We start from the raw sequence: 9,916 nt of genomic DNA on the forward strand, positions 1-9,916 counted from the left end.
AACTTGGAGCAGGCCCATTCCTACAGGACACAGTTAAAGAAGGCTGGATCTTGGGACTGGCCAATCTGGCTGACTCACAGAGTGTGGCAATCTTCCTGTCTCCACTGTTGAGTAACAAAAGGAGAGCTGTGTTTGTGTCTCATGGCTTTTTGTAACTTCCAGTTCACCAGATGCTTCGAGTTAGAGATGGGACTGATGTAATGTCCCACAGAGAAGTGTAACAAAAGCCAGTAGGGTACCTCATGTCTAATAACCCTAGCACTCAGGATACAGAGGCAAGAGGGTGTCGTGTGTTTATGGGCAGCCTGGGCTGCCGACCTTGTCCCCGTAAAACCAAAAGGATGAAGATGAAGAGAAGGAATTGGGAAGGCGGGGGTTAATGGGAAGCTCCTATCCCCTATAAAAATAATTACTTTCACAAAGAAGAAAACAAAAAGCAAAAACAGTCTTGAGATATAGTCTGCTTAGCTCATTTATGAAAATCTCTTAGGTCAATAACCCGACCTTTATGCTAAAATTAAAGTTTCTGACTAGATATAGTGGTGCACTCCTTTAGTCCCAACACTGGGCAGGCAGAAGCAGGCAGATCTCTCTGAGTTTGAGGCTAGCCTGGTCTACATATTGAGTTCCAGGCCAGCCAGGGCTTCATGGTGAAACCCTGTTCAAAAAAAGAAAGAAAAGGAAAGGAAAAGGAGGGAAGGAAGGAAGGAAGGAAGGAAGGAAGGAAGGAAGGAAGGAAGGAAAGAAGGAAGGAAGGAAGGAGAGTTAATTAGTTAAAGTGTCTGGGCTGAGGTTGGAGCTCCATGGGAGAGCATTTGCTGAGACCTGAGGTTAGGCCTCAGCACCAGAAACAAAAAATGACAATAGTACTATTTCTTTTGTGTTAGTTTGAATTTTCCACTGAGTCCTGAACCAAAACTTCACGAAGATGTCTGGAGAAAACACAGAAAGGATTTCAGCTCCACACTAAACTTTCTTCCTTAGAGAAATTAATGTAAACAGGGTTCATTTCCTCGAGGACGTGGGAGTCTGGGATCTTTGACCTTGTGGTATCTGGCGACTCACTTTTTCCTTGATGTAAAATTCAGTTTATTTGTATGAAAATGCTTTGCTGACAGAGCTCTGTTCCTCAAAACATACAGGTCTTCCTAAAGACTATCTGCCCACTCACCACTTTATGGCTCTCCTGTTTCCCAAATCTTCCCAGGGCTGGGGATCAAACCTGAGTCCTTGCACACAGCAGGTGAGCACTCTACCACCGAGCCACACCCCAGGCTCATAATATTATATTTTTGTTTTCTTGGAGGATGGTTCTCTGGGGACTCTCTTGTGAACTAGATATTCAGGATCAACAAAGTCAACAAAGGTGATTTGTGCTTTTCTGAATGCTAGAAGCAGGTGAGGTGTGCCCATGCATTCAATTCTGCTGAAAACTTGGCTATTGATCAACATTCCCACCAAGTGACTTCAAAAGCATAATTATGCCAGGTGTGATGGTGCGTACCCATAATCCCACCACTTGAGAGACTGAGGCAAGAGGCTTTCAACTGTTAGGCCCACCTGGACTGCAGTCAATATACACAAAACACTAAAACAAACTCAACGGCATGATTATTAGACCTGTTGTCACTCAGTACATATGACAAAGGCTCTTGTGAGAAGTTGTGCTCTGGACAGACTCTAAATGCCCTCCCCATCCCTAAACGAGTTGCTGTACTGGTGTGACCCCCTTTTGTTGGATTTCTCAGAAACATAAGAATTATAAGAGCCCAAACCTAATCTACAGTTTCATTCATGCACTCCCGTGGCATTTAAATTGTGTTAAACTCTTCTGCTCTGGTTCCCGTGGCCATCTCCTGGGACCATGGTCTTAAGAGAGAAGGAGAGTAACAACAGACTCTAGTGAGAAACACAGGAAACCAGGCTTACCGTGAGAAAATTCTTCCAGTGTCTACATGCTCAGTTGAGTACAGCTGTGTCATCGAGAGCCCAGCCTACAGCAAAACAGGAACTGGGTTTCACGGAAAGGGTCTCAAGACATCCTCATTGTTATTGTCACGTGCCGATGTGTCTTATCAGCATTTACATTTAAGTGTTGTTGTGTATAGTCAGTTACATGCAGCAGGATTTCCAGGTAGGAAAGTGGAAAGCTGTTTTCCTTTCTTTTCTTTTCTTTTCTTTCTTTTTTTTCTTTTTTTTTTTTTTTTTTTTTTTTTTTTTTTTTTTTTTTCAGATCTAACCCGTTCCTTAAGATCCTCAATTTGCTCAGCTGTAGGAAAATTGGGCTAGCCTTAGGGCAATGGGATTTACTGTGGTGATGGATTAAAAAAAAAAAAGTCAAGTCATAATGGAACAAAATGACTTAATTTCAGATAGGATGGGCAGGGGAGGCCACTCTGAGGAAGTAATAAGCTAAGATCCAAAGGACGAGAAAAGATTAGGGCAAGAGATTCTAGGAAGGGTTGCTCTGCAGCTGTGTGTGACAGACGGAGCCAGCAGGCTGCCCGGGCCCCCAGAGACCCTGCCATGGTATGCACTGGCGCCATGGGGGCACATCTCCCCACGTCCAGCCTGAACATCTTTGGGGACTTAAGGAAGATAAACAAACGTCAGCTCTAATACCAGGTTTTAAACTTTGCCATGATCATGTCCTGTGCACTCATTCAGCAAGAGTCCCATCGTGGTGGTGCTAAGGGGCAGTACCGAGCCAGCCTTTTCCAGGGGAGTTTTGCAGTTCCTCACAAACTTCCGGGAGGACCCTATCAGAGCTGAGATAATAGAGACATCAAGTTTCCGACTAAAGGGGACAATAATGAAGTTGATGAAGGAAGTCCGAAACTGGCTGGAGAAGAAGGGCGTGGGCGGAAAAGCGCTAGGGTTCTTACCTTACATTGATATGGCCACCATTATAATGAATGACTATCCAAAATTCAAGAATGTTCTTTTTGGCTGGGATGGGAGCGTATGTGTTACTAAAACGTGAATCCTAACATGAGAAGCCGTCCCTGGGACCAGATTGAAATAAATTCTGTTGAAAAAGAGAAAAGCTAATATATTTCAAATGTTCCACTTTCTGTATAAAGGGAAACCAGATGATGTTTTTGTCTTGTCCAAATAAGTGATTCATCAGTAAAAGGAAAAAAAAAAATGTGTTTCTAGGAAGATGGAACAGTGTATGTAAAGACCCGGTGGCCTGTGGCTGGGCAGGATTAGTGTTGTGAGCCCGTGACATAAAATGAGCTTGGGAAGCCAGTTAGAATTCCTGAAGCTGGAGAGATAGCTCAGTAGTTAAAAGCTCTTGCAGAAGACCCAAGATGGGCTCCCAGCACCCATACCAGGTGGCTTACAGGGCCTGTATCTCCAGCTCCAGGCGTTCCAATGCCTCTGGTCTCAGTGGGCACCAGCACTCATGTACACATACATACATACATACATACATACATACATACATACATAGTTTTAGAAATTAATTTAAAAAATTCTTGCTATATAGCCCTGGAAACCTAGAACTTGCTATGATGATGAGGCTGAACAGAAATGTCTGCCTTTGTCTCCTAAGTGCTGAGGGTAAAAGAACAAAACAAAACAAAAATCTTAAAAAAAACAAAAAGAATCCCTTTCAGAAACTTAGAGGGTTCTTCAAGTTTCTATCATCTATCTGTCTGTCTGTCTACCAGTCTATCTAATGTTTTTGGAGACAGGATCTTGACTTCTGTCTCCCAAATGCTGGTATTATAGATATGTCCCATCATGCATGAGTGTCAGTTTATTTTCAATTCTTTGTGTAGTATGGATCCACTAAAGTGTTTTGTGTAGATTCTAGTGTAAAGTGGTTTCTATTTTCTCATATATATCTGTTTTTCTGTGGCATCTAAATGACAGATGGTGCTGTTTTGAGACAGGTAAGGTGGAGCAACAGGTTTGGATGGTAAGGAACAAGGGCAGCAGGCGGCACTTCTGGATGGCTGTGGATTCCCTAATGAAAACATCAACAGCACAGTTTGGATATAGTTACCGCAAGCTGCAGGGAGAGATCAGGGCTAGGGACATAAATCTCAGCATGTGGCATCTGATGCCGTCGAAGCTACTGAATTGGATAAGATCACACAGAAGAACACAGATAAGACGCAAAGCTCTCAAGATCCTCAACATTCGGGGCTTAATGGTGGCAGTACGCAGGTAGACAAAGATGTGACAGACAGTGACAAAGGAACATTCCTGGTACTAGGAGAACATTTCCAGAAAGAGTGGGTGATCGACTGATTGGCATTGCTTAGATAAGAAAACTCGAAAACAGAAACATGCGTGGGGTTGGGCAACATATGCCTGTGATGAAAGCAGATTAGGTGAGGTGACGGGAGAGCTGGCCAGAGGGAAGTGGAGACGAATAGAGAGGGCACGCTTCCAAAAGCTCAGGCCCAGATGAAAGTCGTTTTAAGGCCTTTTGCTTCCCTGCACGTTGTGAAAGAACAAAGCTCTAAGGTTACTGTCAGATTGCAACCCGGTGTTCCCTTCCTGTTTTGATCACAAAGTCCGCTTTGCTTCAGTTTTCAATTAGGGCTTACCAGAAAATCATCTCCTTTCATCCCAGCACGAAGCCTGAACACGATTGTTCTGCAAAGTTAACTCTTAATGATATTGGCACACGTGAGCTTCCTTGTTGAGTGGGGATATCATTCTGGCAACCCTGATTTCTTGTTAGAAGTTGAAAACATCTTTCTATCATCATGAGGCCAATTAATATTTCAAGGGAAATATTCTTCTTGTTGTAGTTCAGCCAAGAAATTGAAAATGACCAAGCACGGACAGCCCACTTCTGTTGTCTGTGCAGGAATAACAGAAAAACGAGGAATTGGTGTCGTTGTCCCCTCTGTTTTCGTTCACTTATCTCCTGCAGCCACGCCAGGGACTGCCAAACTGTTGAGTTGTTTCACTCCACTTTCAGATCCAGGAACTAAATCAGCACTTCCCCCTTTTTTGTCTGCCCTTGGGTCTAACGCTGCATCCCTGCATCATTCTCCTGACTTTGGACCAGCTTAGTTACTCAACCATCTCTAAACCTGTCAGTGGCTACAGCTGACCTATGGGACGAATAGACACCATGGAAATGAAATGTGATGGATTCCAAGACTAGGCCAAAAAATCCAAAGTGGCCTTTCACTTGCTTTCTCTGGATTTTGTGCTGTTGGGGAAGGCAGTCACCATGTCAAAAGAACACTGAAACAATCCATGGATAGGTAACCAGGAAGAAGATGAAGCATCTTTCCAAGCTTCCTTCCAAGGACCAGGATCCATCTTGGAGCTGAATTTTCCAACCCTAGCAGAGCCAACAGATAGCTACATACCTGGCAGCTGTCTTAAGTGCTCTTAAAAATTTGGTAGCTACAGAGGGCTTCACTGAGATTGAATTACTGGGAGCAATGTTACAACCTCTGAGACAAGTTTGTATATTTTAACGAAGAATTTTTTCAAACTCAGGTGTGTAAAAGGTACATTTTAGAAGACAATAATGGATTTGAAGGAGCCAAGGCATAATGAGCATTGTTTTGTTTGTGTTTGTTTTTTGAGACAGATTCTTATGAAACCCCAGCTAGCCTTGAAATCCTAATCCTTTTATCTCCACCCTCCAAGTGCTGGGGTTGCATGTGCTGGGTTTGAGGGGGGAATCGTTACTGTATTTTGATATGTTTTGGGATGTAGGTTATGGGCAGAAGATGCTGACAAGTCCTTGAATAGGTCTCAATGTTGCTTTAGAATAAAAAAATCCCTTAGTTTGTATTTGTCAGAGCTTCTTTTCTCTCTAGACTTAACAAACAAACCAAATGAACAAAACCCCCAATCTTTTATTGAACTAGATGACTTCGGTAATTTAAAATAGCCACTCCATGGGAAGCCAGTCACCAGGTGAGATGTTGTTCTTTGGTGCTCTGTGCTGTGAAGAAGGAAGGTGAAAATAGAGATGCCTATTCCAGCCATTCCAGCTGAGAGGCCACGCATGAGCAGAGAAGGCATCATGAGCATGTGGTCCAGTCAGGATCAGCTCCGTGAGAAACCCCAGGTCCCCAGCTGAGCCTGGTCAGCCAGCAGCACTGAGGGAGATAATGAGATGGTTGTTTGGAGCCACTACATTTCAGAGTTTGTTCTGCAGCAAAATTAATCTGAGGAATGAAAGAGGGAATTGATTAGAGGAACAGTAGGAATCCTTGTGAGGGCTCCTGGGCTTCTGTGTGTGACAGAGATGTTTGTCTGGCTGTGTGACTTTCTGTAGCTTTGTTTCCCAAGGCCAGGAGCAGAGTAAGAGAACAGTAGAGCTTCTGCATGATTTGTATTTTACCATAGGGTATGAAGAGACGTCAAGCACCCAAGGAGTGATGGATAGACATTTAATAAAGTTGGGTTTATTTATTTGCCTTTTAACCAATTTACTTGTAGTATAGGAGTTGAACTCAGCAGTCCCGTCCCCTGTCCCGCGCCTCCCCTCCCCATCCCCACATAAGAGTAAGGCAAGTGGGCTGGAGAGATGGCTCAGTGGTTAAAAGCATTGGTTACTTTTCCAGAGGACCTGGGTTCAATTCCCAGTGCTCACATAGCAGCTGACAACTGTCTAACTCCAGTTCCAGGAGACCTGGCACCCTCACACAGACATACATGCAATGCAGGCAAAATACCAACACACATAAAAATAAATCTTAACAACAACAACAAAAGAGTAAGGTGAGCATTCCACCACCATGAAGCTATATTAGACTGGATTTGACATTAAAGGAAAACAAGAGTCCAAAATAGAGGTGTGGTTCCTAAAGACTTGTCTAGAATAATGTTACCCAACTAATTTCACTTGTCAAAGAACAGTAACCATAACTGAGACCAGCAGGGATACCAGCAGGGATACTACTAACAACAGTGATGACTGATCTCGAGCATTTCCTCCTCTTAACTCCCAGCTACCTTGCTTTATTCATAGCTGTGTCCCTTCAGTCTAATCACTCCTGTACCCAGTGATTCCCAGTCTTGAGATGGTGACATCCAAAGGCACAGGGGCTATTGTGTTCTTTTGAACATCTTGTAACTCTTTGCTCCGTGCTCAGAGAAGCTTTTTTTAATCAAGAATGTGTAGAGGGCTAATGTTTAAGAAGAAATATCACTGGGCAATTGTGTCAAATGCTTTTATTCCCAGCACTTGGGAGATAGAGGCAAGCAGATCTCAGAGAGTTTGAGGCCAGCCTGGTTTATAAAGCTAGTTCCAGGATAACCAGGACTGTTACACAGAGAAACCCTGTCAAGAAATATCAACTGGTTTTATCATTAACTTTTTTCTTACACATGAAACAGTTACATGTACTTTCAAAACAATCAGTCACTATGGATTTTGTAGTTGTTTCTTTTGGGTTATGATATGGGGGATGGAACCTAGAGCCTGACATATGCTGGGCAAGTGTTTCACCAATGAGCTACACCTCCAGGCCTATGCCACTTTGATGTGCCCTCTTGGTCAGACCAAACCCTTGTCCTTGGGTTAGTTCTTGACTTGGTAAAGACTCTATTGTCATAGAGTTTAATCTATGGCCTCAAGTCATGATGAGAAAGCTTCATGGAGGTGGAGAAGCACAGGATATTTTTCTTCAATGTGAGGTTCCAACAAGGACTTGAGGCTAACAAGGGAATGCACTTGTGAATGGAGCTGAGTACCCCTGGGCTGAGCAGGTGGACAGTCCAGCTAAAAATTGGACATTTGTTTTTGGAAAACAAGGAAATGACGCTGAGGTGTCAGTATGGTTCCTTTAATTGCATTCTCCATGCATTCACTATCTTGAAGCTGTTCTAATTGGAAAATAAGAATGTGGTCCGTGTCTCACATTAAGTAAAAGTAGTCTCTATGCTTGCTGAAAATTTCAAACTGCATGATCACCACTCCCAAGCTGAAGCCATCCAGTACGGTAAGCAACTGTGACTTCAGAGAAGGTAAAGAGTAATTTTAACAGAATGAAAGATCTGCATTGCAAATATGTTGACTGGAACAGACAGATGCTCACACAACAGTCCAAGTAATCTCACCATGTATCACCAGAACCCTCTTGAGGGACAGAAACAAAGAAAGGTAAACACCAGGTTCTGTCTGCAGAAGGCCTGGGGCCACTGGGCTGAAACTGGAAGTGTTTTCATTCTTGAAAAATGTGAGGAACAAGGTCATTTTCACATTCCTTTAAAAGCACCAATTTCAAGCACAGCCTACTGATGTGTTCCTGCCATCCCAACACCCAGGAGGCTGACACGAGAGGATCACAGAGAGTTTGAGTGCTGTGGCTTCTATGACCTACCTGGGGGAAGAATTCAGATTTCCATGGCTTACCTTCCGGAAGGTGGAAAGGAGAAACAAGAGGCCAGGGGAAGAGCAGAAACCACCTTAAGCTTCCCAGGCTGCTTCTGAGACCTTCACTTTAAAGTATTGTTTTCTGAACTCCAACATTTGCTTGTAAAATCAAAACAGCTGACTCACCCAACGTCTTCACAGATGTGACACGGGGAAAGGACCTTGAAAGGTGAACCAAAGACCAGGCTTTGGTATGCATTCCTTCAATCCCAGCACTCAGGAGGCTGAGGTGGGGGATTGAAAGCCCAAGAACAGCTTGGGCTACATAGCAAGACTCTACTACTGCCATGCTACCTCAAGCAAGGAAGCTAGAACCAAAGCTGTTCAATACAGACTTGATGTTTGACATCCCCTTCTGTGTAAATATTGTCCCAAAAATTAAAAGTGACTTTGTAACTGTGGAGAGTTGGTAGTAAGACAACAACCTAAAGCTCTAGAGAATGAATTTAAAATTGCAGATCGCAGCCCAGTGAATCTGTGCAAGAGACAAGCCAGAGATCTTTGTTGCTCTGGCTAGCCTATAAATTGCTGCATAGACCAGGGTGGCCTAGACTCACTGAGATTTCCTTGCCTTTTGTCTCCCAAATGCTGGATTAAAGGAGTTTACCAGCATACCTGGCTCCACTGAGAGCATTCTCCAACCAAAGAACCTTAGGGAATGGATGGGACCACAGATGCCGAAGACCTCACTTGGAGCTCATCAAAGCTGTAGAATCAGAAGCTGCATCTGGGAACTACCAAGTAACAATCACATCTAATAGGACTTCCCAGTGATGCCCCTGGAAACTAAAATTTGAAAGATGTTTCTCAAGGATGGTTGTATGGTTTGAATATTCGTGTGCCACAAGGCTTGAAGGTTGAAATGACAACCCGAAAGGTGGTAATAGTAGAGGGTGGGACTTTTGGAAAGTTATTAGCTTATGATGGAGGAGCTTTGGCACTGAGATTAGCGCCCTTATAAATAAGAGACTCTTGAGAACTACCTAGGAACCAGGAAGTGGCTCTCATCAGTTAGCTGCTCCTTGATCTTGAACGTCTCACCTGCATAACTAACTATGAGAAGTAACTCTATTGTTCATAAGCCACCTGGTCCATTGTGTCTTATTATAGTCACTCAAATAGATGGGCATCAGAGTCTCCAATGAACTAGAACTAGCTGTAGCAAAGTATTGGTACTCAGAGCTCTGAGGAATGCTCAGAACTGTACAACCTGGAGTTGCAGGAGCAGAGCCTGGTCAGAGCTCCCCATTACCTGGATTTAGTACAACTGATCTGTGACTCTGGCTTCCTGATTTTGGAGCTTGGAGCATAGTTCACTGATCCAGTGCCTGCCTAACCCATGAAAGGTCCTGGGTTTGGTTAGGGGGAGAAGAACCATGTATTTTAGGAAGTATGTTGTGTTGTTGGCTCACCCTGCTTTCAGCCTGCCTACACACAACTCTTTATGTTTATGGCTTCCTGTTTCTTCTGTCTAACTGGAAGTACTGTCTGGTCACTAGCACGTGGATTTTTTTTTTTTTTTTTTTTTTTTGACAGGGTTTCTCT

The 9,916-nt window shown here is 43.5% G+C and overlaps 1 pseudogene; it reads left to right on the forward strand.

Annotated features, from left to right (window-relative positions):
- The first annotated feature begins 2,526 nt into the window (after nucleotides 1-2,526).
- LOC127221218 (signal peptidase complex catalytic subunit SEC11C-like) lies at nucleotides 2,527-3,086 on the forward strand (annotated as a pseudogene).
- Nucleotides 3,087-9,916: the final 6,830 nt, after the last annotated feature.

The sequence above is a fragment of the Phodopus roborovskii genome, unplaced genomic scaffold (genome assembly GCF_943737965.1).
Source record: "Phodopus roborovskii unplaced genomic scaffold, PHOROB, whole genome shotgun sequence".
Classification (NCBI taxonomy): Eukaryota; Metazoa; Chordata; class Mammalia; order Rodentia; family Cricetidae; genus Phodopus; species Phodopus roborovskii.